Source organism: Bactrocera neohumeralis, chromosome 3 (genome assembly GCF_024586455.1).
Source record: "Bactrocera neohumeralis isolate Rockhampton chromosome 3, APGP_CSIRO_Bneo_wtdbg2-racon-allhic-juicebox.fasta_v2, whole genome shotgun sequence".
In the NCBI taxonomy this organism is placed as follows: domain Eukaryota; kingdom Metazoa; phylum Arthropoda; class Insecta; order Diptera; family Tephritidae; genus Bactrocera; species Bactrocera neohumeralis.
The window spans coordinates 8,789,785-8,817,573 of record NC_065920.1 but is presented as its reverse complement, the minus strand read 5'-3'; the positions used below and the strand labels follow the sequence as shown (position 1 = coordinate 8,817,573).

The following is a 27,789-nucleotide window of genomic DNA, read 5'->3' as shown; positions in this document are numbered from 1 at the left end:
GAAGGAGCAATAAAAATCATGTTGACAGATCATTTAGGCCTTAGAAAAGTGAAAGCACGATTGGTTCCAAAATCACTAAAATTTTTCGACAAACAGCGTTGCGTTAACGTCTGTGAAACAATGCTTTCCGACTACCAGGATGTCATGAAACATATTATTACTGGCCATGAGACTTGAAGCTATGCTTACGACCTGGAACAAATGGTTAGTCGGCTAGATTCTTCGTGAGTTGTGCGCGAAATTTTCAACCAATATCGTGCTGCAACTACCGTATTCGCCTGATTTAGCTTTGTGCGACTTTGGGCTATATAGCAAGCTCAAATGACCACTCCAGGGAAACCGATTTGAGTCAATTGAAGGCATTATATGTGAATCGCTACGCGGATTGAAGGCTATTCCGGAAGTTGACTTTAATAACTGCTTTGAGGACTGCACAGGTGTATTAGGGCCAAGGAGGATTACTTTGAGGAGAACAACATAGACTATGAAGAATAAGTTAAGAATATTACAATTATGACCAAAGTTTTACAATTTTTATCTCGTAGTAGTATCGTCAAAAAAGTTTTCCTCACAAGAACTTGGTTTTGATCAGTCAATTTATAAGGTAGCTACTTGTATATGCTATAATGATCCAATATCGGCCTTTTCAAAGTGTGTGGTTTATTTTTGTTTAACCTGGACGCTATAATTTCACGTTGCATATTTCATTCAACCACACGATGGATTCTTTATTTCTCAACCATGGTATATCAAACAATTTTGATGAAAAGTGAAAAACTGAGATCTTGTTTTGCCAAAAGTATATATAGGTTTTGAAAGCTAATATAAAAATTATATTAAACAAGTAAGGAAGGGCTAAGTTCGGGTGTCACCGAACATTTTATACCCTCGCATGATAAAGTGATAATCGAGATTTCATTATACGTCATTTATATATTTTTCAAATACCGTATTTGTGTAAAGTTTTATTCCGCTATCATCATTGGTTCCTAATGTATATATTATACAGAGAAGGCATCAGATGGAATTCAAAATAGCGTTATATTGGAAGAAGGCGTGGTTGTGAACCGATTTCACCTATATTTCGTACATGTCATCAGGGTGTTAAGAAAATATTATATACCGAATTTCATTGAAATCGGTATAGTAGTTCCTGAGATATGGTTTTTGGTCCATAAGTGGGCGAGGCCACGCCCATTTTCAATTTTTAAAAAAAGCCTGGGTGCAGCTTCCTTCTGCAATTTCTTCCGTAAAATTTCGTGTTTCTGACGTTTTTTGTTAGTCGGTTAACGCACTTTTAGTGATTTTCAACATAACTTTGTATGGGAGGTGGGCGTGGTTATTATCCGATTTCTTCCATTTTTGAACTATATATGGAAATGCATGAAGAAAACGACTCTGTAGAGTTTGGTTGACATGTTGCTATAATAGTTTCCGAGATATGTACAAAAAACTTATTAGGAGGCGGGGCCATACCCACTTTTCCAAAAAAATGACGTCCAAATATGCCCCTCCCTTATGCGATCCTTTGTGCCAAATTTCACTTTAATATCTTTATTTATGGCTTAGTTATGACACTTTATAGGTTTTCGGTTTCCGCCATTGTGTGGGCAGTAGGCCGATTTTGCCCATCTTCGAACTTAACCTTCTTATGGAGCCAAGTTACAGCTTGCACGGACGGACGGACAGACAGACATCCGGATTTCGACTCTACTCGTCACCCTGATCACTTTGGTATATAGATATAACCCTATATCTGACTCTTTTAGTTTTAGGACTTACAAACAACCGTTATGTGAACAAAACTATAATACTCTCCTTAGCAACATTGTTGCGAGAGTATAAAAATTAAATTATCAAATTATATTTCAAAATTATTGTCATCTTCATTACTCCGATCATATAATTTTAAGCGAAGTCTCGTCGGTATGATCATCAATCCAAGGAAAAGAGTCAAAAAACAGCTAGTTTTCTGGGGTAGTATTCTAAAAATATTGATTTTTTGGGTTCAAAAATCCTTAATAACTATATTCGCTGCCATGGTGTCTAACAATATGTTGATAAAATGTTAGGTTTACCAAAAATTCGAAGAAATAATCAATTGCATGCGGTTCACAGTTCAAAATGACTCCTTGTTCCTTGTTTGCATATACCAGTTATTAAATGCGAAAAGACTATCTAGAACTTACCCTTATACAAGTATGTTGGGTCCAATTTTTTGCGGTTTTCTTCTAAAGTAAGGACTGTAATACCTTATACTTTCATAACGTAGAGAAAAAAAAATATTTTGTAAAAAATATATATTATTAAGTACTCATAAATATCCGAGAGACCTAAATACCCAGATTAATGTGAAACTATTTAGTTAGGCGCTACAGTTCTCTTTCTCTTCCGAGTTATTTACATTGTAAACTGAAATGACGGGTCCGCTTAAATCTCATCAATTCAGTAAAAGAAAATAAATCCTTAAATTTATATTCTAAAATATTCCATATCAAACAACCACACTGCATCCACTGAGAGCTGATCTCTTTCTCCCATATCATTATGCTGCTATCACTTCCGTGGTGTCGCTATCAAATGACTTTGCTCCATCACATGTATGAAAGAGGAATATACTTACATTCGAGTATGTACGAGTATGAGAAACGAGAAATGATATGCAGAATCTTTTTTCTCTGCTTCTAGTCACACATGCATTCGAAATGTTATCTAGAATGCAAAAAGAGTTCGATGAAAAGAACGTGACTTTGTGAACGTGAGTCGGGCAAAAATAGGTCAAATGCTGGAGTTAGTGCAGAGTCATTTAACGCAATGGCGTCGTCACATGTTCGCTCTCATGAGCGATTAAATGCGAAAAGATGTAATAAATTTAGATAGCATATGTTATTCTTATCAAACTTTATGAGATTTCGAGTGGCAGGGGGTGAATTTAAGATGTTACACATGCGCTTAAATATTGGAAATGTTTTGTAGCATCAATATTACTTAAGAAATGATGGTAATTAGGGGAGAAATGGTGATCAGACCCAAAATTGATGAAGATAGCATAAGTGTAGTGTGTCTGAACTTTGTTATGGATGAGAAAAATTATTTTTCTTTCAGAAATCTTCTTAGTCGTGGTCCTATAGACCTTTTTAATGTGCTCAGGATCCGTAAATTCCATTATATTAGTTATTGTTGATACTTCTTTCAGAAAAATATGGGTTTGAGGGATGTTCGACAAAGAATTGGACACATTAACCGAACAAACTTGAGCTGAACAAATAAACTAATATGACTGCATCTTGACCTCTTTTTTTTCATTTCAGTACTTTATTTATCATTGCATGTCTTTAGGCGTTATATTTATATTTCATTAATTTCATCCCAAAGAAATGTCTACTTCTCAAACGGTTATTAGAATACTAAAATTTAATATTAGGACTAAATTTTTACCGTTATTTCTTAAATAAAAACAAAAGTCTATAATTTTTCGAAATTGTTGTATTTTAAGCTTTCTCTTTTAATGAAAAGTGAAAGCCATGTATATAATTCTTTACAAAAATATTAAATTTTAATTATTTTTCATGATGTGCAAAACCCGTTTGGGATGAGTTGATGCTGTGATTGTTTTTTCTTACTGTATGCTCATTCTTTGGTAACCGCTACTTCTTAAGAAAGCTTGATGCCACTGCCAGAATGCCATTAATCATATTTTAGAAAAGAAAAGAATAATGTATTCTTTGGCTGACCTGTCAATCACACCAAATTACACATTGTTAGCGAACCATTACACAAATTTAAAAAAAATATTTGTGGAAAAAAAATTAATTTGAGTAAAACGCTCACAAGTAAGCATTTGCTTGATAATGCTTACCGAGAATAAAGTCTGTTGTTATTGTTCCTCCTTCTATTATCCTATTTGCAAGTCATCATTGAAACTTTTTGCAACTATATCACCACAAGCTGTCTGAAAATTCCGCCACAGCCTGCGATACTTTTTTAATTCGCTTTAAATATAAGAAACCTAATGAATACAGTTGGGTCTATGGTCCATTAAATATTAATTATACAGTCGTCGCATTCCGGCCACCATTATACAACAAATATTCCACAAAAAAGTCTCCAACAGGCTACTTATTGTGGGCAACAAGTATTCGAGTTCCAACTGCATTGCTCGGGTAACGCGCCAGGCATACGCTTTGTAGAGGTAGCGCGCCCATAATGCAGGCCCCCGCGTTTGCTGGTCATTGCCATCTTTGGCCCGCGGTTATTTGCCGAGTTTCTGTGTCAGCAATTAAAATTCATTCGTCATCCAATTTGTAATTATTTGTACGTTTTTGCCGCACGGAAGTTGCAACTTCAGCAGAGCAGGCGCACAGCACCACCAACCGTCTGCCTCAGTCATCAATACTTTACAGTTATGTGACTTCGTTGTTCGCGCAGTCAAAGCCTTTAGTTGTAGTTTCGATATAAAAGCTAAAAAAAAAAAACAAAAAAAAACAAGCAAAAAACATTTAATTTCAGCAGTCACGTGATGCGTTGTAAAGCTTTTAACAAGTTGGTTCGTTCGTTCGGACGTTCGCTTGTGATAAATTTTCACGACTCACACAATTGAGATCGAAATCAGTTAATGAAGCATTCTTTACAACATTGTGAACAAAATCGCAGTGCTAATTTTGCGTAAACACGCATGTCCTGCGACAACAAGGATACCAGCTGGCCGACAAGCGCGCGCACTTAGCGCAATGTGGCGTGTAGTTATGTCATAATTTCTATATACATACAATACATATATTTATAGTGAATTCTTGTGTTATTTTTGCTTACTAACGGCCGGCAAATGCGCCACTGTTCGCATGCAAAAGTAGAGGCTTTCGTGTGAGCTGTCGTGCATTTTAATTAAATTTTAATAAAATCAATATTACTTAATTGAGACAGCAAACAAAAATACCGCCACTCAGTCAGGCAGTCAGTCGCTCACTCATTGCTCACGTTGTGTTGCTGACAATCAGCGCTTGCCGGGTATCATGCGCCCGCGCATTAATGCAAATAATAAAATATTAAAATGTGTCATGAAATGTGGAAAATGCGCAAATAAATTGAGGCTTGTGCACACCATCCAAATGAAAAAGGAAATGCATATTTAATGGCGTTGTAAATTAAAATCAAATTGATAACTAATGGATAGTGAGGTTAAGTGCAGTTACTGTTTTTAAATGAAAACGGCGAAAATATAGTGAGGTAATTTTAAAATAGGAGAAAAACTTATTAAATATATGGCAAAAATAGATTTTAAAAAAGTTACAAAATTAAAATTGCTTTAAAATTCACTTATAAAATGTAAATGATACTCTAGTATGCCATACCATTAAAGCTACCAACAAAAGCAGTGTTAAAATAAGCGCAGTAAAGGGAGAGAGAAATAAGCGAATGAAAAAATGAGAGAACATTCCGGCGTAAAAGAGCTGGAAGCTAGCTAGGTATGTTCAGTGGCTGTCTGACTACCCACCTAGGCCTCCAGGAGACCCATTGGGACAGCACCGGCAGCCTAATATCCCTTGTCCTATAGCCTCCTGTCTGAACCACTTCGAAAGAAGTTCATCAGTAGGGAAAGTTTTATTTGTGCAACTTTTGAAGCATCGTCAAGAAACCCCTAACAGATAGTTGCGATTATTTTGCATGGAAGATCCTTTGCAAACTTCTTTTCCTCTACCTCAAGGCAGTATTGTGTGCATTATATCTAGCATGCGTAGATTGTCATTTTTTAGCCCCGCTATGGTGGAGACTAAATTGAGGAAGATGCATTAACTTTTGTCTTATCGGCCACTTCTTCAGAGGCACACAGAAACCCTTGAAAAATGGATTTGCCCATGAAAGGAAAGCGTCATGCTGACGTAGAGGCCATTCAAAAGGCTTGCACCGGCATACTGGCGTCCATACCGGCCAACGAGCTAAAACACTTGTTCGACTTGGTCTTGGCAAAAACCGTATTGAAGCAGAAGGAGACTATTTTGAATAAAATAAATTGATTTTGCCGAAAAAGCCATTTGTGCAGTTTATTTTTTTAAGTCCTGTTTACTTTGGAACGCACCTTGATTGATTAATATAAAGGTTACAAATAAGGATTTGAGACTTGGGCTGGTTGAAGAGACAAAACTACAAACACAACTACCAAAGAGGCAATGGGTCCGGTAGACAACAGAAAGGAGAATCACTTCTCGGCTCAGAATACAAAAACACGGCAGAGGGTTCTTAACAATTAACGAGCGCTTAACAGCACAGCTTACTTCCATAATTAACTTGCAGCAAAGTCAGCTATTAGACTTAGGGAATCCTTTCTATTAGTCACCTCTACATAATGGGGAGAATTCTAAAATACTTAATAAGTTCCCGTTTTTGCCCAATACCGAGGCTTTTGAACTCTGCATTCTCTTCCATAGAAGCGTGAAAAAAGGGAGGTTGGCAGGGAGGCAGATTTGGATGGTGGTGCACTTTCAGCAAAATTATGCACTCAAATCAATATATGGTTTTATTTAGGAATGTCATCGGAACCATTGCTATAGAGTTTCTTGACTACATTTCGGAAATTGCATAATTAAGAACATTCGTACTGATGAACTTCATCAAACGTAGGGGATTGGTCAGAGAGGAAGCAATGTACTGAGGGGATTTTAGTTCTAGTAGTTTCACAATAGGTCTTCTAAAGATATAGGTGCGTCATCAGAAAGTCACTCTACCTACTGATCTACCTAAGCAGCTCTAACCATCTCAGCGACATAGTTGGGTATGATCTTCAGACACAACTGTCGGAACCACTAATACCCCTACAGCTATTATATAGAAAAATAGGATAGATATTAGTAGCAGAAACACACATCTGGTGCTCCTTTAGATTCCTGAGTTTATACTTGTATCCATCTTGCTAAAGTGGCAATATATTTTACTAACTCAAACTAAAGCTAAAAGAAGTTTAGAGCATTCCAAAGACTCATAAATACTTCAAATAGGGTGGAAAAGTCTAGATCTTGCGGTTCCGAAGCAAAACAGAAACCTCTGGTTTGACTTGGGTCATCAAACCAACATAATTCTTCTGACCAATTTGGTTGAAGATATGAAGGATCAGGTATTCATCGAAATTATGCAAGGAAAATTGTCTATAAAAATAAAGACAACAACAACAAAAATTGATGTTACTTAAAAGCAAAGACAAAAAAGGCTTTTTAGGAAATGCTCACCCATATTGCTACAGAAAATCTTAAGTAGACTTCGTACTTTATTAGCTTAGCATGCAAGCTGTAAAATAGAAAGGCTGAAAAAAACGAAAATTAAATATTATATGGATATACATTCCATTTTAGAACCCTTTTAGCCATTTCCTGCAATAAAAATTTAATCAGAGCGAAATTAAACATACATATGCCACACACACACGTACAATTAATGCCTATAAAAAAGCTCTTGCTGCAGACCACATTCTTAAATTACCAGCATTGAAATTGTCACACACAAGCAAAACTGCAATAATGCACACATACACACACAGCGTGATTATCGCGCACAGCAAATGTGAGAGGCATACACTCAGGCGCACGTAGTTGCAATAAATTTTAAATTGCGACACATTAGCACAGATAAAAACTACATACGAGCGGGCAAATTAAACAATGCAAATGCCAAAAAAACAAACAAAACACACACTCATATGCATAAATGTAAATACCAGGCCACATGCCAGGACTAATGTGTGGCAGTGTGCGTGAGCGCTTACTTTTGCATGCACAAGTGACAGCAACCGCAGAGCCACAGCCACATACCATCGCATATGTACGGGTGTGGGCATAAATTTCTGCTGTGTGTGAAATTGCTGCACACATATGTATGCATGTGTGTGCGTGGCGTGTGAGGGGAAAAAGCGCATGATGAAGCAAAAAGTATGTTGACTTGGCAAATATGACAAAGTGTGCATTAGTTGACAGTTCGCACTGTCACAGTGCCTTGTTGGCCGCCTTTGCGGAGCCTTCACGACTAAAAATACGCAAAAAGCCGCATGGCACAGCACCTCACCGCAGCAGAGTTCGGCGCGTCAGGAAGCAACTATGCAGCCCTTTGTCCTGTGCGTTCGTGCATTCTCGCTGTCGCCATATCTGCTGTTTGGTCTTTTAGCGGTTTCTCCTGTTGAGCTTATCTGTAATATTACAATGGCAATGCGCTTTTTGACGCTGCCGCAATTACAATGAAAAAGACCGCGACAAAGACAATACAGCGCGCTGGGAATGATGTGGCAGATTATGGTGGATAAAAAGTGCAAAAAAACAACAAAAAATAAAAGACAATGCAATAAAATATAAATATAAAGCAAATACAATGCCACATAAAGTGGCAGCAAAGCAAATATGCGCGACATAAGGACAGCGCAAGCTGGATAACTTATGCTTGTATTCATACACACCACACACACACATATGCAGGTATAATGCATATTTATATATAATTAAATATGTATGTGCCTGCATCGCATATGTGTGGCAAGTATGCATAAAAAGCACTTTAGTAGCGCTGGTAATGGTGCGCGTGAGAAATTGCTCTCAGCTCTTGTGTGCAGAAATTTCCAAATGTGTGCTTTAATTAAAAATGTGTCACAGGAGTAAATCGCTTGTGCCACACAAAGGAGTGAATATGCGACTGAAAGTGGCGAGCAAAATGTGAAATCATAAAGCTAGAACAAAATTCCAATGGTGCACAATAACGTAAGATTGGTTGTTATAACAAATGAGAATCTAGCACAAATTATCAAGTATTCGTTTAGAAATTGTCGCAGGCGAGAAATACTAAAGTTGAGATTCGTTCCCACGACAGTTGGGTTTAAGTAACCGGAATGAACCCAGATCCGTTATCCGTTCAAGTACTGCCAACTCGGCACCATATCTCAAAATTACTTTATAAATGTTTCTGTGGCTGCAAGATCAACAACAAAAACTAATGTATAGATATAATTGTGATAAAAGATTGGTGGAATATATCTTTTTTCTGCCAAAAATGAGAAATGACCGATAGTTTTAAGTGTCTCAGCAATAAGTTAGGGTGTTCATGACCTCCCTTGAAATGTTAATTAGATCTCATCTCACATCTCCGAGTTGGAAAGGTTATGTCGCGGGGTTGGTCCAAAATCGATGAATCCCACTTGGACAGATATTAATCCCTTAACTTAACCATACACTCTTGAAAGATGGATCACCAGATCCTCATCGATAGACGAAGCGTTTTGTTCTTAACAAAAATGATTAAAGCGATTAGTATCAATTGCAGCAACTTCCCTAGTTTCGCCAAAGGTGTGTAAACTCACCTATATTTCAAACTTCAAGAGCTGAACAATTGAAAAAGAAGTAACAAGATGATTCCACCGCGCTTTCCTCCATAGCTTTTGACAGAATATTTACCAGTAGCGCATGTAAACCTATTGAACAGTGTCTAGTCAGAACACCTATAATTGTGTCAAGATTGACTTTGCTAAGTGCTTGTAGTTCGGTTGACGTCATACGGTTCACTTTAGTTTAAAAGAGTCTCGCAGTCGCACAGGTTCTGGTCGTTAATCAATGCTTGACCTCCAGTGAGGTCCACAGGTCCAAGACCAGAGCATCCATTAAAATCGGATGAAATTGGGAAAAGGGTGCCCTCCTTAGCCAACTCATTGGCTTGTAGTTTCCAGTGACAGCAGTGACCGAGCTCCCATATGAGTCTAATATGTAAGTAGCTTGAAGTTATTGCTAATGAAGTCAGTCACGTCTTGACTAGTTTTAAGCGCACAGTCAGCGCCCTCAAAACCAGTATAGCCGTTCGACTGTCGAAGTGAATGCACTGAAGGAAGCTGCACTACGGAGCGGTATATTTACTGATGCCGTGATGATAGCCACCTCCGCAGTTGGTCCTTAGCTTCGGTCCTTTTTTAAAAAACTCACTGTACCCCTTTTTCAATGGCTTCGTCTCGAGCCCAAATCCCTCGTACTGAGCTGAAAAGTAATTGTCAGAAGAGGGTTCTGCCGACCAGTGATCTCGGTTGGATACCCACATTTCTTAAATCTAATAGCAACCTTAGCCACATAGCACCTACCAACTATGTCTTCAAGTGCAAGCTGTAGAATGACATTGAGTGCCGTTGCCAATACCGATGAAGGCCGCTCTTTGAACTAGCTGGAACTGCTCAACTAGTGTAGTTTTTCTAAGCGCCTTCCACCATACATCGACCCATAAAACAATATTGGCTTAACTACGATTTCATAGAGTCAGACCGTTGCTTCAATTACTTTCTCAATGATATTTGATTTCTATGAACGCTTCTTTTTAAGGATAATACCCAAATACTTCACCATGTTCACCGGTTGAAGACAACAGCCTCCCAACGAGTGCAGATAAACATCTGAGATTTTGTATATACTTGTAAATAAAACTTAGGATTTATGCCTAATCCATTTCTATCTGCCCATTTGGTAACCACAAAGTAGCACCAGCGAAATCGAGAAACTAAAATACTCCAAAATATCTGCCGAAAACAATTCTAGAGCTTCTCGGTAATTGTTTGTTTTATAAACCCGGTCTTACTAGTTTGCAATTCAACTTTTCAATTTATATCATTTAAATTATAGAATTTCGTTTGCTGGCTTTCTTAAAATTGAAATTCGTTTGAATGCTTTAAATTGCTTTTTTTCAATTTTCGGATTTGATAATCATAACACTTTAATAAAACAGCTAATCAGAAAATATGTTTTGAAACAATACATTATAGTTTTAAAGATCTGAAATTCAACAATGACGCAAAACTCGAATTTTCCAATAAATATTCATCAAGATTTCTTATATCGGCTAAAGTATTAAGCCTAAGCAAGCAGATTTAATTCTCGATCAGAATAAATGAATTAAATTTTGAAACCATTTCATTGAAATTATGGATTGAAAAGCATCGTAGTAACAAGTAGAATGATCATGGTGCTTGATATTATGTACTCTACCATATTATGTATGACGACTAGTTCCCGTCGAGCAGTCCTGAATAAAAATTTACTTCATACCATCCTTATCAGGAATGTTCCATTCGATTATTAGTATTATGATACGCATCAATATATATTCAAAACACTGTTTCATCAAACGTGAGTAGTGTTCAGGCAACTTCATACTAGTTGCTTTACATAATAGAAGTATAAGTAAAATTTGGTAGTATAATAGCTCAAATACCATTTCTATATATCACAAAAACTATAGTAAGAATATATAACTACAATACATATATGCATAACTCCCAAACACTTTACTTTGCTGTGACCTAAAAACACCAACTCACAAGACCTTCGGCAAAAAGCTTAAGACCAGCGTTATCATACTTCAGAAAAACGCCATCTTAACCTTTGAATGCTTAAAGGAGCAAAAATAATAACAGTAAAGGAGAACAATAGCTGAAAATGGAAAACAAAAGAGCCCTCGCTACGCGCAACAGACTATAATTCAAAAGTAATACAAAAGTCTCGCAGCGCCAAGAGCATAACGGCGCAAGTGGAAAACAATGGCGAAACTACAAACTTTGAGTGCAAAGAGAGAAAAAATAAAGAAAAGTAACAATAAAATCAAAAAATATAAAAGAACAACAAAAACAAGTTAAAACTAAATATATCAAGAGTGGAGAGCAATGTTTTTAAGATAAGGCTTAGATATAACTTCCAGGTCCACCTTTGAGATCATGACGAAATCTTAGAGCGCGATTATTTTCAACGACAGTAGTATCTCGCCCAATAAAAGTTAACCTTAAAGCAGTTTTCGAGATGAAGAATAATTACTGGCCCCCAGCGAATATTTCCTGTTCTCAGATCTCAAAAGAATGCACACTGGAAAGAAATTTTCGTGAAATGAAAAGACGATCGCCGAAACTGAGGCCTTTTTTGATGCAAAGGACAAATCGCTTTACAAAAATGGCATCGAAAAGTTGGAGGGTCACTAAAATCAGTATAATTAAAGGGTATAAAAAACTCGAATTTTGTCAAAAAATATGCTTTACTATGGCAGGTCGTGGAATTGACGAGTTATTTTGGCAATTTTTCGAGCTCTCGTGGAACGATTGTTTGGCATTTTTCGTTGAATTTGTTTGTTGCTTTCTTTCACACTGTGTTATAAGGGCGTACTACACTATCATAGTGCGTTGCAACACATGACTTATCAAGATGACCTAATAATAAGAAGCTAACATAATGCTAACTTCATTACATTCAAAGTATAAGAAAGGAATTACCTTTCTACTATGTTAGTAATACAGAATAGAGCGGGTGACCAGGAGTTACCGACCAAATAGTTATAAAATATTTTCAGAAAATATCGCTTAGTTCTATTTTGGCTCAACAATATTGTTGAGTTGTTTTTGAATTTTTTCTGCTATAAGAAAATCGCCTCATCGACATGCGCGCGCCATTGGCAATTTATAAATTTTTAAGCAGCCCTAAAAAGTGCGCTAAAATCTACAACAGCAGCTTAAGTGTCTATTGTTTGGTATTGTTTGTGCAAGAAGGGCTAACATTCAAGTTGAAGAAAGGAGACTATTTTATATATTTATAGGTTGAGAAGCAGCTAAAAGTAATTCGCCATACAAAAATTTTCAAATAAAGTGGCTAAAAACGCCAGTGGACACACACACGCAAGCTGATAGAAATATGACAAAGCTTAACAAAAGCTTAAGAAAAGAAAACGGTAAATGCATAGTTAACGGAACGTATCCGCTGGTATGGACGCAATGACATAATGGCGAATATCGGACAAGTGGTATATTGACCGAGTAGAGGATACGACACAGTTCGCAACTCTGAAGTGCCGAAGGATGTAGGGCCAACAACGGTGGGCAATAAGTACTTAAGCGCTTAAGTTTCAAAGTACAAGCATAAGTGGTCCTTTTTTGTTGTTTTAGAACAGAAAAAATCCAAATGAATTTGTGTAACTAATAAAAAATGCAGAGACTAGAAAATAAAGACGATGAAGAAGTATGTGAACAATGTTGAAGGAAGACGAAAAAAGAGTCGAAGAAAGAAAAGCAGCAAAAAACTTATTGACATTTAAAAGCTTTTCATGTAATCATTAAAATTGCAAAATTGACATTTTCAGCACAAATCGACAGTAAGCAGTATGAGTAAGGAAACTAAGCAAAGTAGAAGCAGTAAAAGTGTAGCGAAAGGATGTGCCAGGAGCAGAGCGCAAACTGGCTCAATAATAAATGAAAGCAACATAATGAGCACACCAAATGCATTGTGGTGCAAATTTGAGATATTTTTTGTTGCAGTTGCAGCTGTAGTTGAGAAAGAAGGATTTGCATAAGCGGGTCACGCGCGTAATTTACAATTCCCTTGCTTTTTTTTATAGTTTTCTTTGTCATTATTAATTTTTATTTGCTTTTCTATCAGGCAGATATTGCAAATGGAAAATATATACCCGTATATACGAATTTATAATGCACCGTTAAGTGTTCAAATAAAAATTTATGCAACTTGGCGGCAAGGTTACCCCTGATAAGTCATATTTTTATGTCAGGATTTGCTTGGAATTGTGTTTGAAGACAATTAAATGCGATTTAAAGTGTGCTCAAATACCAGTGGGATGCATAATGTCTATTTCAACACACACACACTAATAAAAGTTTGTTGTTGGCGTTAGGGGAGGAAGTAAGGCGTAGTTTTCTCCGCGGGTTTTGCGTGAGGAGCCTTAAATGAGTGCATAAAATGCTTATTTTTCCCATTAAAAGAATGATTTGCAGCTAAACGCTCGAAAATAATATTTCACTCCCCCCATAGTATCAGTTATTCACTTAATCTGTACATTAAAATGTGATGGCAGATTATTTTTAGAAAAGTGAAGAGGGTGAGTTATAGGCTATAAAGATTTAATACATAATTTTTGGAAGATTTAGAGTCCACAGATCTTTACTTAATGAAACATGGTATTGAAGAAAAGAGGATGTTAACAAAGTGATTTGAAAATGTGGACTAAGCCTTCCATCACTGTACTAAAAGTCTCAGAAGCTTAAATGATAGCTAAAAGCAGTTATCAACGTTTCCGTCAGTATATTTAAGTCTACACATTCTTCTACTAGACTCACTTGCGTTGCCATTTATCATAAACTCCTCTTTTAACGCATTTCCTCTTCAAATCGATACAAACTCTAAATATAAAATAGCAGATCAATTGAAAAATCACCAGTCTGTCACATAGTTGACGCTACTTGAATTAAATACATATGGTTTTTTGTTAGTCCTAGCATTGAGAAGTTCTACTCTATATATTACATTGTTCTCGAATCATTATTTTGTGAATTATATCATTTTGAGTGAAGCAACTTTCGTTATTAAGAATTTGCTTTTTTAAGACCTTTTATAGAACGACGGATCATTGTTGCTATATATTTTGCTATAATAAGACAAATTGTCAAAAGTAGCCTATTAAAACAACATTCCAAAACACTAAGTTAAATATTAAAAAAAAAAAAAAAGCTGTCATTGTCTTCAGAAATCCGATTCCATCAGCAAGTTCTCTTTGCTTACAATATAAAACGTTGCCTACATTTGGGAGCCTCTTAGCAGAGACACACACCTAATGCACGTTTTGTCCATCTTACAGAATATATTGAGTTTCTTACTCAAATTATGATATCCTTAAACCATTGTCACCGAACTCGAAGCGACAATCTCGTTACTTATAAACCTATTAGTGCAATTCGTATATAAATTATTTTCTACACAATATCTACATCCATTACAGCTGACTGCCCCACACCGATAACTCAGATGCAATAAAAGTCAAACAAAGGCTATTATCATATAAGCCAATAAAAATGCGTCTGTCCGCCGTAGCAAAAATCATTTGTTCTTATGAGTTTTGTGGCAGCAAATAGCCAAGCACAAACAGGACGAAGGAGAGGTGGGATAATTTGGTAATAAAAATAGATATCAATTTGATAGGCAATGAAAGAAGCTTCTCCGCCGTATCGAATTACATGTGAATGAAGCTGAAAGGAAGGGAGAGGAGGGGCGAAGTGCAAGCGCCATTAAACGCAGGTTCCTCTGACTCTCAGATAGCTACAGCATATGATAATGCATATAGCAGATACAAATCATTTCTATATATGGATGTATTATGTATCATTTTATTAAAGCTGAAATTAATATTTTCTTCAAACAACCCAACGCTGTATTGGGGGGCGGAAGGTATACAAATCCAATTTATTTGATTCCAATAAATGCTGACAGGCTTCTCGCACAACCTTTGTCAATTGACTAAGACGCTTGATGGCAGAGACGAGCGGTATTAACATACATGGCTGTGTGTGTGCTACATACTCGGATGTTTGCTATATCCTTACTGCGTTCTTGGATTTTGAAATCGTCGCAAATCGAAGACAATTGCATGTGATTTGTAGCGTTTCGCTTTTCACATTGAAGGGATTAGCGGTAAATGGGATTGATTGAGTATAAGCAGAGTCAACTGAGGTAATATATACCTTATATATATGTATGTTAAGCTTAAGCGACATTTGTAATGGCTGCAAACTAAATTGGGGGCATATCGTGTGATATAAGCCGCTTTTCGATTCCTTTTAGCGCTCAGCTGTCTTAAATCTTATTGCTGTTAAGCCTTTATGCTGGAGTGAACTGCTATTTGAAGGGAATGATATTTCGTCTATATTTGATTCGTTTTAATCTCAGTGACCTCACGAATCAAGCTTTTTTTTTAAAAGCGTTAAAAATTACTACAGAAATTGAGCTGGTTTTTTTCGTTTATAGGAACATAAAGGTAAAAGTTAGTTGAGTAGAAAGGCTTTTTACACATGAGCATACTTCCCGTTTTTTACATCATTTTTAAATAAAGATATAACTTTAAGCTGGACGAAATAAGGCGATCTTACTTGTACAGCTTGCAACATCACTTAAAACCCTATATAATAGATCATAAAATCCTTACAAATCAGCAAAGTGCTTGAGCGGTTGAAAATTGTTCCTGGTTTGCCAAACCCCTATAGAACTCCTCAGCCAAATCGCAAGAAGCTTGGTCATCATCCAGCAAAATTTGTATGAGACCCATTAATGCAGTATGCCAATGGAAATCCCTGGGTCCCATTTCAATGTGAGCGGGGTAGAATGCCCACTGGTTACTTCGTCGGCTTTGCAGTTGCCAGCGAAGCCGCTATAATCAGACCGCTAATGTAAGTTTCTAATATGTCCCCTGGTTCGCCAAAGACTTGACTACCGAGATGTTTCCGCATCAGCCTTGCACAGGCTAGAGAATGGTGTCAAAAAATTTTGCAGTCGCCAGCGGAGGTCCAACTCGGTCCCATTACAATGTGAGCGTGGAACATCACCTCCTGGACAGCTCGAAATCTTTGCAGTTGCTAGCGTTTACGCTATAATCAGGCAACGAATCTGATGATAAAGGTGCTTGATGCTATTTCTAGTGAGGGCAGGCAGTCCCTCTTTAACTTCGAGCGCAAAGTTAGTAAGTTCAGAGCTTTCAGAGTGAATGGTCACTTCCGTGAAAGAGACAGAACTATTGTAGCAGTACGTTTATCACTACCTTAAAAGTAGCCATTTCTGCTAGAAAAACACTACAGTGGTCCGGTAGTCTAAAGCTAAGATTGACGGAGAAGTCCTTACAGAAAAATCGCCTTCCTAGTTTTGATCTATTAGCGAAAAAACTCACTGCTCCTTCTTCTCCAGCGATCTTTTCCCATCCACATATGTTTCGTCGGTATGTGGGTGGAGGAAAAGCCGCTATGATTAACCTCTACATTGGCGGGATTTATGTTTTTAGGAATACTGTTGAAAAAAGAGAGAATTCCGGCGTGTCTTTGTTCCGACCCCCTTCATATGGCCGACAGTGGCATTATGTGCTATGAACTGAATGTACTGGGAAGACTTTTCAACACAAATTTCCATATACTTAGCCTTAGCATAATGATTAAAATTAAATATTAAAATACTAAAAAGATGAGATTTGGTTGTCGTACTAGTTAGTTAAGGTTGATACATATTTTCTTTGAAATTGACTCTGAAGAAAGAGCCAGGAAAGCTCTGTGATGTGTGACTCTTTTCTATAGAAACTGCTCGATTAAAGATAGCGGTATATTAGTCGATTGAGGACTCTTTCGTAGAATAATCTAACACCACTGAAGTGATTCCGACCTCAAATTATCACCAGGGGATGTTGTCCGTATAATGAGCAACGGTTGAAAAAAATCTAAAATTGGGTTAGTTTAGATAGCTGATCCCTCAGGATAATGGAGGTATAAGTGGAGGGATACTTGAGAGCCCCAAGGTCAGGCTGTTACGTTCTGTCCTTTGTTAAGTGAGACGAAAAACTCGTATAGTTGCCTATTAGCTATCGGAAAAGTGCTCTGAATCCATCACCGATAGATCCGATTATCTTAGGATGGCTTCGACCACCTTTTCGCATTTTTAAGACATTGCCATCCATATATGAACACATAAGTTGTGATATTCGCCAAAAATGTTTTCACGCCGAGTTAGCCAGACTGCGGCAGATACTCACACAGGCGCAGCTGTTCAAATTTAATGCTAAAACATCAAAGCACCAAAAAAGCTGAGGGGGAAACGCAAACATATGTATATATTTTATGCATGCGCTCTAAAAATAGCATATCAAACTCCAGGAAAATATAAATAAATATTATAAAATAGAAGTCACATAAATAGGTGGGTCTTTATGCATGCCCCTTATTTATGTATATTGGAACAAGAAAAGTCACTTCGCCGTAAGCGCTATCATCTGCGCCATGGCGCTCTGCTCACGCACAACTATAAACTTAAGCAGATCAGGGCATTCAGCTGCGCTTATGCCATACACTTGCGGTTTATTTTCTTTGTTGGATATTTTCCATGCTTCAAGTTGTTATGCTTGTTGCTGCTGTTGTTGTTATGCTAATGAAATTGCCAAGATGCCATAGCACGCACACAGTTGGCGAGCGCGTGCCACCCTCGAGCCAACTATTATCCAGCAAATATGTATGCGGTATCGAAGTAAAACCGAATATCAGCAAACAACTTTGCATACTTCAAGGGGTCTTAGCCGCTCCACCCGCCTCATATACATACAAGAATATCAAGTGGACACTTGATGTTTAGCCTAGGCAGTGATGCGTCGCAAGTGAAGTGCGTGTAGTTGAACAATATTTGCGCATATTGTAGCTATGCACACACACACATACACGTGCTTGAGTATTAACCAAGTTAAAGATTTCACACACACATACACAAATTTTTGCTTTCCTGGCATAAAAATTATTTGAAGCGCCTTAAAACTGCTCCCCTCCCTCGCAGCTGAGCACAAAAAATTTAAATATGCTTTGTAATCAGATTTACCGTTATTGCATGTATGTGGGTTACGCTCTCTGCGTTCGATTTTCGTTTTTGTTCCGTTTGATTTTTGCCATAATGATGAGGGTTTATGATAAATGATTGGAAATATGTTAGCTAGCATTGATTTTGCCCCGCACAAAACGCCGTTGAGGGCATAACGGTAGTGTGGGCGCAAATAAAAATCGTAAAATTAATTCCAATCACACACCAATACTTATGCACTTCACCCACATGTCATTGTAGCGAAGGGTCATCGCGCAGGCAATAGCATTCAGGTTCAGCACTTTCTACACTATAGTCGCCCCGCCGCTCCCGTAGCTGTGCTAGGCTTTAAATGTGCCGCCTGCAAGTATGTTGCTAACTTTGCCGCAAAGTTTGCGATTGCTCTACTTGACAGCCCCAAGCTGCGGCGGCTCTTAAGCCCTGCTCTCCATCTCGCTCGCTATCTCTCTTGGCAGTCATACGTGTCTCCGCTTATTTCCTGACTTTTTACAAACATTGTTTTTTCTATTTATTTATTTGCTTGTGTGTTTGTACTTTGTTTGGCCTGTGCTAAGTAGAAAGTTTGATGTGTCCACTATGTCGTAGCAGGCATATAAATTGAAAAGTTTAAAAAGGCCTGCGCTGCTCTCACAATGCCAGCGCAGTGAAAAGTTTCAATTCGTTTATGTTGTTTTCGTTGAATTTTTCTTTACTTTCACAGTCAGTTTTGTTGCTTTTTTCCATTTTAAAAGGACTTTGAAAATTTTTAATCATGTCATTTACAAGTTTCAGAAGTTTGCAAAATGTTCTTGACTACTTTGGAAGCTTAAGAGAAACACTTTAAAAGCGCAAATTAAGTAGTTTAATCTGCAAGGTATTTAGTGAGGATTGGCAGAGAATGTCCACATACTTGTATATGATTATTTCAGTAGGCATAACAGGTATTTATAATACTATAAATAGCGAAAAATATAGCTTGAGTTTTTACAGCAGCAAAAATATAAAAATCAATCCACTAATAGTATTTATTTGTATTAAAAAATTATAAAAATTTCTTTCACATTATATGTCAAGCCCAAATTATATAAAATCCAAATGCTAAATATCAGCATAAATCTATTATATTGACCAACTATATCTCAATTTATTATTTTATGCGGTTTTGCTTGTCGTCAAAATATTTTGCCTACATTTAGGTGCGCTTTAGCGGAGACATAAACCTTACATTAAATATGTCATTCGTATTTCTTATTAAACTGCAACTTATTTTCTTTACCATTTTTACCATTTTGGTCGACCACTTTTGGCAATTCTTCCGCTAGAGACATTATTCCATTAGTGTGAAACTGTTCTCATTTCTCGGTGAAAAACTGAGACAAATAATTTTCACAAGCTTCTCTTGAAGCAAACTTTGCTCCATTGAGGGAGTTCTGAATTGACCTAAATAAATAGTGGGATGCATCAAAACATTCCAGCCTAGCTCTTCCAGTTTTGTCGAGTCATCAAAGACGTGTGTGGTTTAGCGTTGTCCTGATCAAGGCGAATCCCTTTCCGTAGCTTTGATCTCATCAGTTGTTGGCAGAAAAATGTAGAAACAATCGTTCGACCAACTCATAGCGGATGATTCCATTCCAATCCCACCAAAGGCTCAGCATAACCTTTCTAGGCATCAATGCTGGCTTTGCGACCGTTTGTTGAGCTTCACCACGCTTGGACCATTATCTTTTGCGCACATTGTTGTCGTATTTGATCCACTTTTCGTCTCCTGTTACTATTCGCTTCAGAAATGGTTCAACATCATTTCGTTTCAGCAAAGAATCGCAGATATTAGTTTGATCCAAATATTATTGCCAACATTTAGGAGTGCTCTAGCAGAGACACACACCTTATGAGAAATTCAATTATGAAGTTTTGGTTATTAGAGAAAAGGATTGCCTACATTTAGCAATGTTTTAGAAGAGACACGCACTCTATATTAATTTTTTAATAATTATTTTTAAATCAAAACTCAAAATGTCTAAAATATTTACATTTTCAAAAAAACAGCAGCGACCTTATATAGTTGCTTCTATATTTAGAATTATTCTCTTGACTTTTCCGCTTTTAAAAGCATATTTTTCTCCATACACTCGCTCTGGAATTTTTTCGTCAACCGCTTTCTATAAAAAGTTCGAAACTCCACGCACCGCTGCTTGTCTTCCGCCCACAATTTCCAACAAAGTCTTGCGCCTCAGCGCCTTGGCATAGACTATAAATTAAATATGCATACCCTTAGCGGCAAACGCCGATTGCTACGCGGCTACTTGAGTGTCGGCTCCTTTGACTATGTGTGTGTATGCGTGTTTGAGTCTACGATCGGAATTTAATATTTATGAAATGCAAATATTAAACAAATAAAAACCAAACATGCAAAGGAATTTATGACGGTCACATTGCCTCCAACCAACGACCTCAACCTTATTCATATCACTGCGTTTTAGTCAAGGAAAGGGAATCGCCATGCTTTCTTGTTGTCTATTTTTATTTTGATGTTTTTGTAATTTTGTTGTCGTTACTGCGTTTGGATTTTGTTTTATTTGTCTTTTATGTGCAAGTTGCATGCCACAGCGTTGGTTACACGCTCTGCTCGTATATAGTACTTACTCCATTGCCTATTACGCTCATTAAGTGGTTCGAATGCCTATATTCTTTCGACTGTAAATGTTTGTTTTACGAGCGCTGTGACAACACAGAAAACAAAAATCTCAGCTATTATTTGAAGGTATGCTTGTTTGCTTTATTACACGCTTTCGGTGGGGGGACGTGTTCGGACTATTTATGTATATTGTATGTATATATATGTATATGTATATTATTATATACATATATGTATGTATGTGTCTGCTTTGCAATAAATAATAAAACTGTGATTTTGTGTTCGTGGTTTTATATAATTTTGTATCGGTACGTCATCAAAAATGACAATCAATAAAAAAAAATTCAATAAAAAGACTTTTTTGACAACCCATTATATTTTGGCGCTCGTAAAAATAAACCTTTTGGCGCTCGGTATTGGAAATTTTATTCAACCAGCTGTTGACTTAAACTTCTCAAAGGGTTAATGTGACGGTTGGTTATATCTACACTTATTATATAATGCTCGGCTCGTACATAAAATATATATAGTAAGTGCAATTGAACTGAAAGAATATGCTAAAATTTATGCGCTTATTCTTTTTCTTTTTCATTGGCACTACAATCGTGGGTCGATCTGGCCTGAGAACGTACAACTTCGTCAATTGCCTCTCTCTATATCTATCCCAAGTGCAGACTGGTTTCTAAGTTTTTAGCCCTTTCTTGTATGAGTGCAGGTCCTTGCTTCCGTTGTTGAACCACAAGGCCTAACCCATGCAATCGTTGCATTTTTATTCGCTGAACTATATTCATACAGCTCATACAATTTCAGGTTCCATCATTTTCGATATTCAGCTGCCATGCGAACGGCTTTAAAAATCTCTCAAAAGCTCCAAGCGCTTTTTTATCTCGGTTTGTCATCGTCTTGTTTCAGAGCCGTATAATATTACGAGAATAATGACAGACCATTGGAGCCTAATCTTTGTTCGTCGAGAGGTGAATCTGCTTCTCAACTACCTACCGATCTTAAGGTGGCACAAGTTGGCAAGAGTTATGATATTCTGCGCTGGACTTTCAGTCTTAGATTATGTACTGAGATATATTTGTTGCTATATATTTCCGTTCAAATGCTTTTAAAATATATATATTTTTTCAATACAATCATGAAATTACAAAATCTATGTTCAAATCGAGGAAAAAAAATATTTTTGAAAATGTATATCAGGAACAAAAAATGACATATGATTACTACAGTTGTACGGTGATTGAGAGTCATAACACATCTCAAAATGATCTCTTGATTCGAGACCTTCTTTAATCCATTAAAGGAACTAAAGAAAGTTGTTGATGAAAGGCAAATAAAAATTAAAGAACAATGACAATAGTAGAAGAAATAAAAAATAGAAGAGCAGCAAACGAATCTGAAGAGCATGAAAACAAAGCAAACAACTTAAAAATAAACAAGGAGAAAACGAAAACAACAAATAATAACAAAAACAAAACAATTTTCGGTATTCCTCATGCGAAAAGAACAAGGCTGTAAAACAAAAACTAAATAGAATGGGCAGCAACGAAGAACAGAAACAAATTAAAAGCAAACAATGAAATGGAAATTAATAAACATAATTGCAGAAACGGCATTGAAAACAATGTAGATTATAGAAAAGAAACGCCTGTGTTGATTGGTAAACAAAAGAAGAAGAGTTATGAAAATTAAAACAGAAATTGAAATTGTAAACAGAAGAGCAACGAGAAAGGCTATAAGCGGAATGTAAATCTTTCAAACCAAAAATGGAATAAAAAATCACTTGAGGCTTGCAAAAAATGCTCGCCACACAATCGAAGAAAGGCGAAACGACTAAAATTTTCAGCCACAAGTGCATATACAATAAAAACTAGAGTGCGCACAATGGCGGATTCCACAAATCATTGAAGCGGCTTGGAAGATTTGTTTGCAGTTATTTTTAGAGATTTGCAAAAGTAGTGAAAGCGGAAAATTACGCCACAGACAAATAATAATAACAAAAAACCAATCTCTTAGTTACTTGCTACAAAAAAGGCACTCGAACGTCGGCATTGTTAGCGCGCAACGCAGCGCAGACAATTTTCGAACAAACTGCTTTTAGGCGCGCCAGCGAGCAACAATGTTGCAACCTGCTTAGGTATTGCCAACTTTTGTGCACCCTGCGTACACACTTCAACCACACTTGAAGGCAACAAAGCAATCATAATGGGTGTGGTATAACCGGAGGCAGCGGGAGAATACCATGGAAATTATTGAAAATAAGACAAGAAGTAGAAACAGAATATTACAAGTGAATTGGAGCAGATATTTCAGGCTTGCTAGGGAGGTTAAAAAAGTTATTGTGTTGGTTCAATATGCGAACCTCATATATGGAGCCGCAGCTGCTGCGTGACCACGCAGTAATATTGCGCCTGTAGGTATGCTAAAGCAAGATGTGTGCGAGTTTTTTGAACTGAAAGTGAAACCGTCGCCAAACGCTCTATTTCTTCATAAACACTTGCAGCCTGTTTGTCTAGCTTCATAAGTAATTTCCGCTTGCCATATCACTTGCTTTTGTTCTAAATCTTACATTGCGCTCTATTTCGAAACTTCAGCTTCCTTGCGACCTGCTGAAAAAGAATGCATTTTAATTTTTCATTTTCCACGCACTTTTCACTTCTCATTCCACCTCAAATCGTTTGTAGCACGCTTATAATTACTTGCCGCTTAATGCATGAACTTTATAAGAATATATACCCACACATATGCATATTTACACGAATGCATCATGAATGAAACTCACTCGTCTAAAAGCAATACACAAACAACTATTGCCTGCAGCAGAAGTGATGGCGGCACTGCCACTGGCAACTTACGCGACACAACAATTAGGGGAAATGTTAACAAGCGCACTTTTCAACTTGCCACCAGTCAGACAGTTAGACAGGCGGGTAATGTGTGTGGTATAGACAGGGTATACATATTTTTATATATCAATGTGTATAGGAGTTTGCGGAATAGATAAATAGCTCTTTAAAGGTGCTGCATTGCCATCAAATTCAAGTAGACAGGTTCGAAAAGAGTACTTATTATCCCTTTTTGGACCGCACTTGGGTAAAAGTCGGGCTGTAAGGAGCCTTTAAGAAGTTGTGAGTTTTTCTAGAGTAACTTTTCGATAGTTTCTAGAGTAATTTACATTTAAGTTTTTATCTGATTTTATTATTATTTCATTATAATGAATTTTAACGCATCTTGATCCTCTAAAAGTCGAATAATTTTGAATAATTTGAAAAAGTGTCTGACGGTGAAGAAGATTTGTCGCTTACAATTATCTGATACCCAAAATGCCAAACGATTTTTTATTATTACGATGTGTACAAGTCCAAAACTTAGTTAAAAACTGGCGGCTTTAAATAAAAAAAAAAAAATTGAAAATATTTTAATGTCAGAAAATTTGTGAAAAATATTTGTCCTTCAATTATCATGAGTCTTAAGAAGGACCTCATTTGGAGAGCTTCTATATATTAGACTATAAAACCCTTATAAATCGATAAAGCGCTTTGAGCTGATCACAAATTAGTTAGGACGTCTTATGTCAGCTTCTGCTGTGACTCCTAGTTCGCTGAAGGTAAGATCGCCGAAAGCCTCAGCCTTAGAAAGGCTGGACAAGGAAGTCTTTAGACAACTTTGACAATTTGTGTCCAATAATAATTATTAGCCTTACCGCTTGAATGCCTATTGAACAATTTTTAATAAAAACCCATACGATTGCGGTGAGATGAACTTTGCTAAGGGCAAGTAATTCAGAAGATCTCCTCTGTTCTACTCTAGACAAAACGGATTTTGCAGTTGCAGGTAGTAGATGACCTGCGCCTGCTAAGCGCACACCAGCTCTATTGAACCATTGGTAGAATGCAAGATGCCAATGTAAATATAACTTGATCCCTTCCATTGTGAGCGCTAGAATGCTCCCGCTGGCTAGGTCGTCGACTTCGCAATTGTAGTGATTTTACTATGGCCAGAAACCTAAACGAGTCTGATGACGAAATAGCTTGCTGATATTTCGAGTGAGAACAGACACTTCAGCTCAGCGCTAGTGTTGCCGCTCTGCTGTCGGAGTGAATGTTAACCTCCTTAACAGACGCTGCATTTCGCGGCAGTACGTGTACCGCCACTTTATAAGCATTCCACCCTGACAAATGCCGCAGTGGTCTGGTAGTCTAGAGCTAAGTTCGACGGAGAGTTTCTAACTGACAACTCCCCCGCCAATCTTCCCTCATAGCTTCGACTCATCCATGAAAAATCTCACTGCGCCAGCGACTCCTATTATACACATGTCTCTTCTCGGTATCGGAGCAGAGAAGAATCGCCAAGTATAATTAGGTGGAGTAAAATTTTTCTCTTCGACTTTAAAACCAGCCTTTCGAGAAAAGGAAGCGTTTAGGCGTAGATTACACTAAAACCAAAATTGTTTAAAAATGTGCTGCGAAACTGATTGCTGAAATAACTTCAAATTGATTTTGTTATATAAACCAACTTTGAGGTACAGGCCAACGATTTGAATGATAGCTCAAAACAAAGCAAAAGTATGGACTGAATTGCAGATCTAAACATAATAGAACCTTGGGTAGCCTATATGCCAAAACCTGTCGTAAAAGGAGACTCGACTTCACTCTTCTTTAACTCTATCATCTGTCTAGTTAATACTTATATGTAAGATACTTATATGTACATATGTATGCTGGTATCTTCATATGAGTTAGCAAAAACTGTACGGAACTTATATACATACATATATACATACATAGATATACAAGGCATATTTCTATGAATATAATGAAAATTATTTCAACTCAAAGTTAGTTTGCATTATTTCGCACTACACACACATACACTCTTTTTACAACAAATTAATATGTTGGCACATATAGTGTTCCACACACACGCAAACCAGCCTCCGTTTATGCGTTTATACATATATGAGTAGATATGCATATGTATGTGTACGTGTGAGTAAATTAAACAGCACGCTGACACTCTCATTTCAATTCTCCGCTCTTCTTCGCAGTGATCTTCTTGAGAGTTTGCTTTGCTCGATGCTCGACAAAGCGCATTGTTGTTGTAGATTGCAAGCAATTTAAGTGCAAACTTTGTTGCACAGGTATTACACACGCACGCACATAGTCAAATGCATTGATAATCGGTAAAAGAGTTGTCAGCCGGCAATCTACAGCGCTCGAGCGCATTTTTATTTCGCAACTTTTGCACAGTTTTGCTTTTTTTCACTCCTTTTCACATTCATTATTGCACTACTTGCAAGTTTCATTTCTATTTTTGTTGTTGTTGTGCAGTTAAACTCCTTCGTGCAGCGACTGGCGTCTTGCGCTGTTGACTGCTGACTTTTAACGTTGTTGTTGTTGTGAGTAACTGTTGATTGTTGCTGTTGTGTGCTAGATATCAAGTTGTTGTTGTTGTTGTTTTGCATTGTTACAGCTTTAGTTGTTAACTGCTTGCAATATTTGCTTTCAATACACGCACACACACAACTACAAACGGACGCACATATACACACACACACTTGCCGTACTTATACAACTACTTTCGTGTGTTTGTTTGTGTGTGTGTTGGTAGTTGTTGCGACATTCCAATTGCAATGTTTGCTTGTACTCACTCGCATGTCAGCCAGCCAGGCAGCCAGCATTGTCACAATGCCAACTTCATTATCCTTGTTTATTCCTTTTGAATGCTTGTTTTCCTTTCATTACTTATCTTGCAACGATGATGATTCCCACTCTCGGCGCAAGTCGTTGAGACAGCTGTGGCAGTTAATGATAATGACTTCGTCAGTTGGTTAATTGTTCTACTTAAATGTTGTTGTTGTTGTTGCTATTACTGTTGTTGTGCTTTGGTTTTTGTTCTTTAGCTGCAAACGAGAGGAAATAAAAGAAAGCCAAATAAATAAAGCAACATTTGTTGAACTCATTAACACGAAGAAAAGATTACTTTGAATGCAAGTTTTAAGTAATGAGCGCATACATATTTAATTTATAAAGTTAATTTAATTTTCTGTGTGACAAAGTAACGGAAGTTAACTTATATGGGTGTGCTTTGTTTGAGTGAAATCGAAATAAGAGTGGCAAGAGGATGAGGATGAGTAGAGAAATTTGCATTAATGGGTTATATTCATATGTTAATTTAAAAAAAATATATTATAAGTTATGACAAAAAAGTACAAGGAATATTTATTTTGTCGCCTCCAAAGTAATCTCCATAAGATGTAATACACTTTTGCTAACAATTTTTCCTCGAAACACTTTTCATAAGCACTTCTTGGACTGGCCTTCAGTTCCTTCTGCGAATTTTGTTTTACTCTGCGATCAATTCAACTAGAAACAATCACACGAATTCAAAAGTGATGAATATGGTGGTTGATCGATGGTATTCATTGAGTTTTTGGCTTTAAATTCGGTCACAATCGTGCCTCGATGCGACGGTGTATTAACATCGAGTAAAATCCATGAATTGTCCTTCCACAATTCCGGCCATTTACGGTTGTTCTGACACAAATGTCTCAGTATGGCCAAGTGTAACTCCTTATTGATCGTCTGTCCTTCCGGAACAAATTCATGATGCAGTAAACCAAAAACAATGAGTCCCATCTTGATTTTTGAGCGGCTTTGGCGTGTTTTTTTAGTTTCAGCTCTTTTTCCCTTTCATTCCGATGATTGTTGACTTGTTTGCTTGTCAAACTCATAAGCCCATGTGTCATCGGCAGTTATAATGATCTCTATGAATATAGGATCGGAATTTGCA

The 27,789-nt window shown here is 37.1% G+C and overlaps 1 protein-coding gene and 2 long non-coding RNA genes across 3 annotated transcripts in view; 1 reads left to right on the top strand and 2 right to left on the bottom strand.

Moving 5' to 3' along the window:
• LOC126753324 (roundabout homolog 2) overlaps window positions 1–27,789 on the top strand; it is a 174,920-nt gene that overhangs the window by 16,428 nt on the left and 130,703 nt on the right. The window lies entirely within an intron of this gene.
• Window positions 3,469–4,466, bottom strand: LOC126753342 (uncharacterized). Its single transcript, XR_007666119.1, has 2 exons — window positions 3,860–4,466; window positions 3,469–3,734 (listed from the first exon to the last, which is right to left on the bottom strand). It is a non-coding gene; the product is annotated as an uncharacterized LOC126753342 (long non-coding RNA).
• Window positions 26,156–27,789, bottom strand: part of LOC126753341 (uncharacterized) — a 288,292-nt gene continuing 286,658 nt past the window's right edge. Inside the window, exon 5 of the long non-coding RNA XR_007666118.1 lies at window positions 26,156–26,899. This is a non-coding gene — a long non-coding RNA (uncharacterized LOC126753341). The remainder of the gene's footprint in view (window positions 26,900–27,789) is intronic.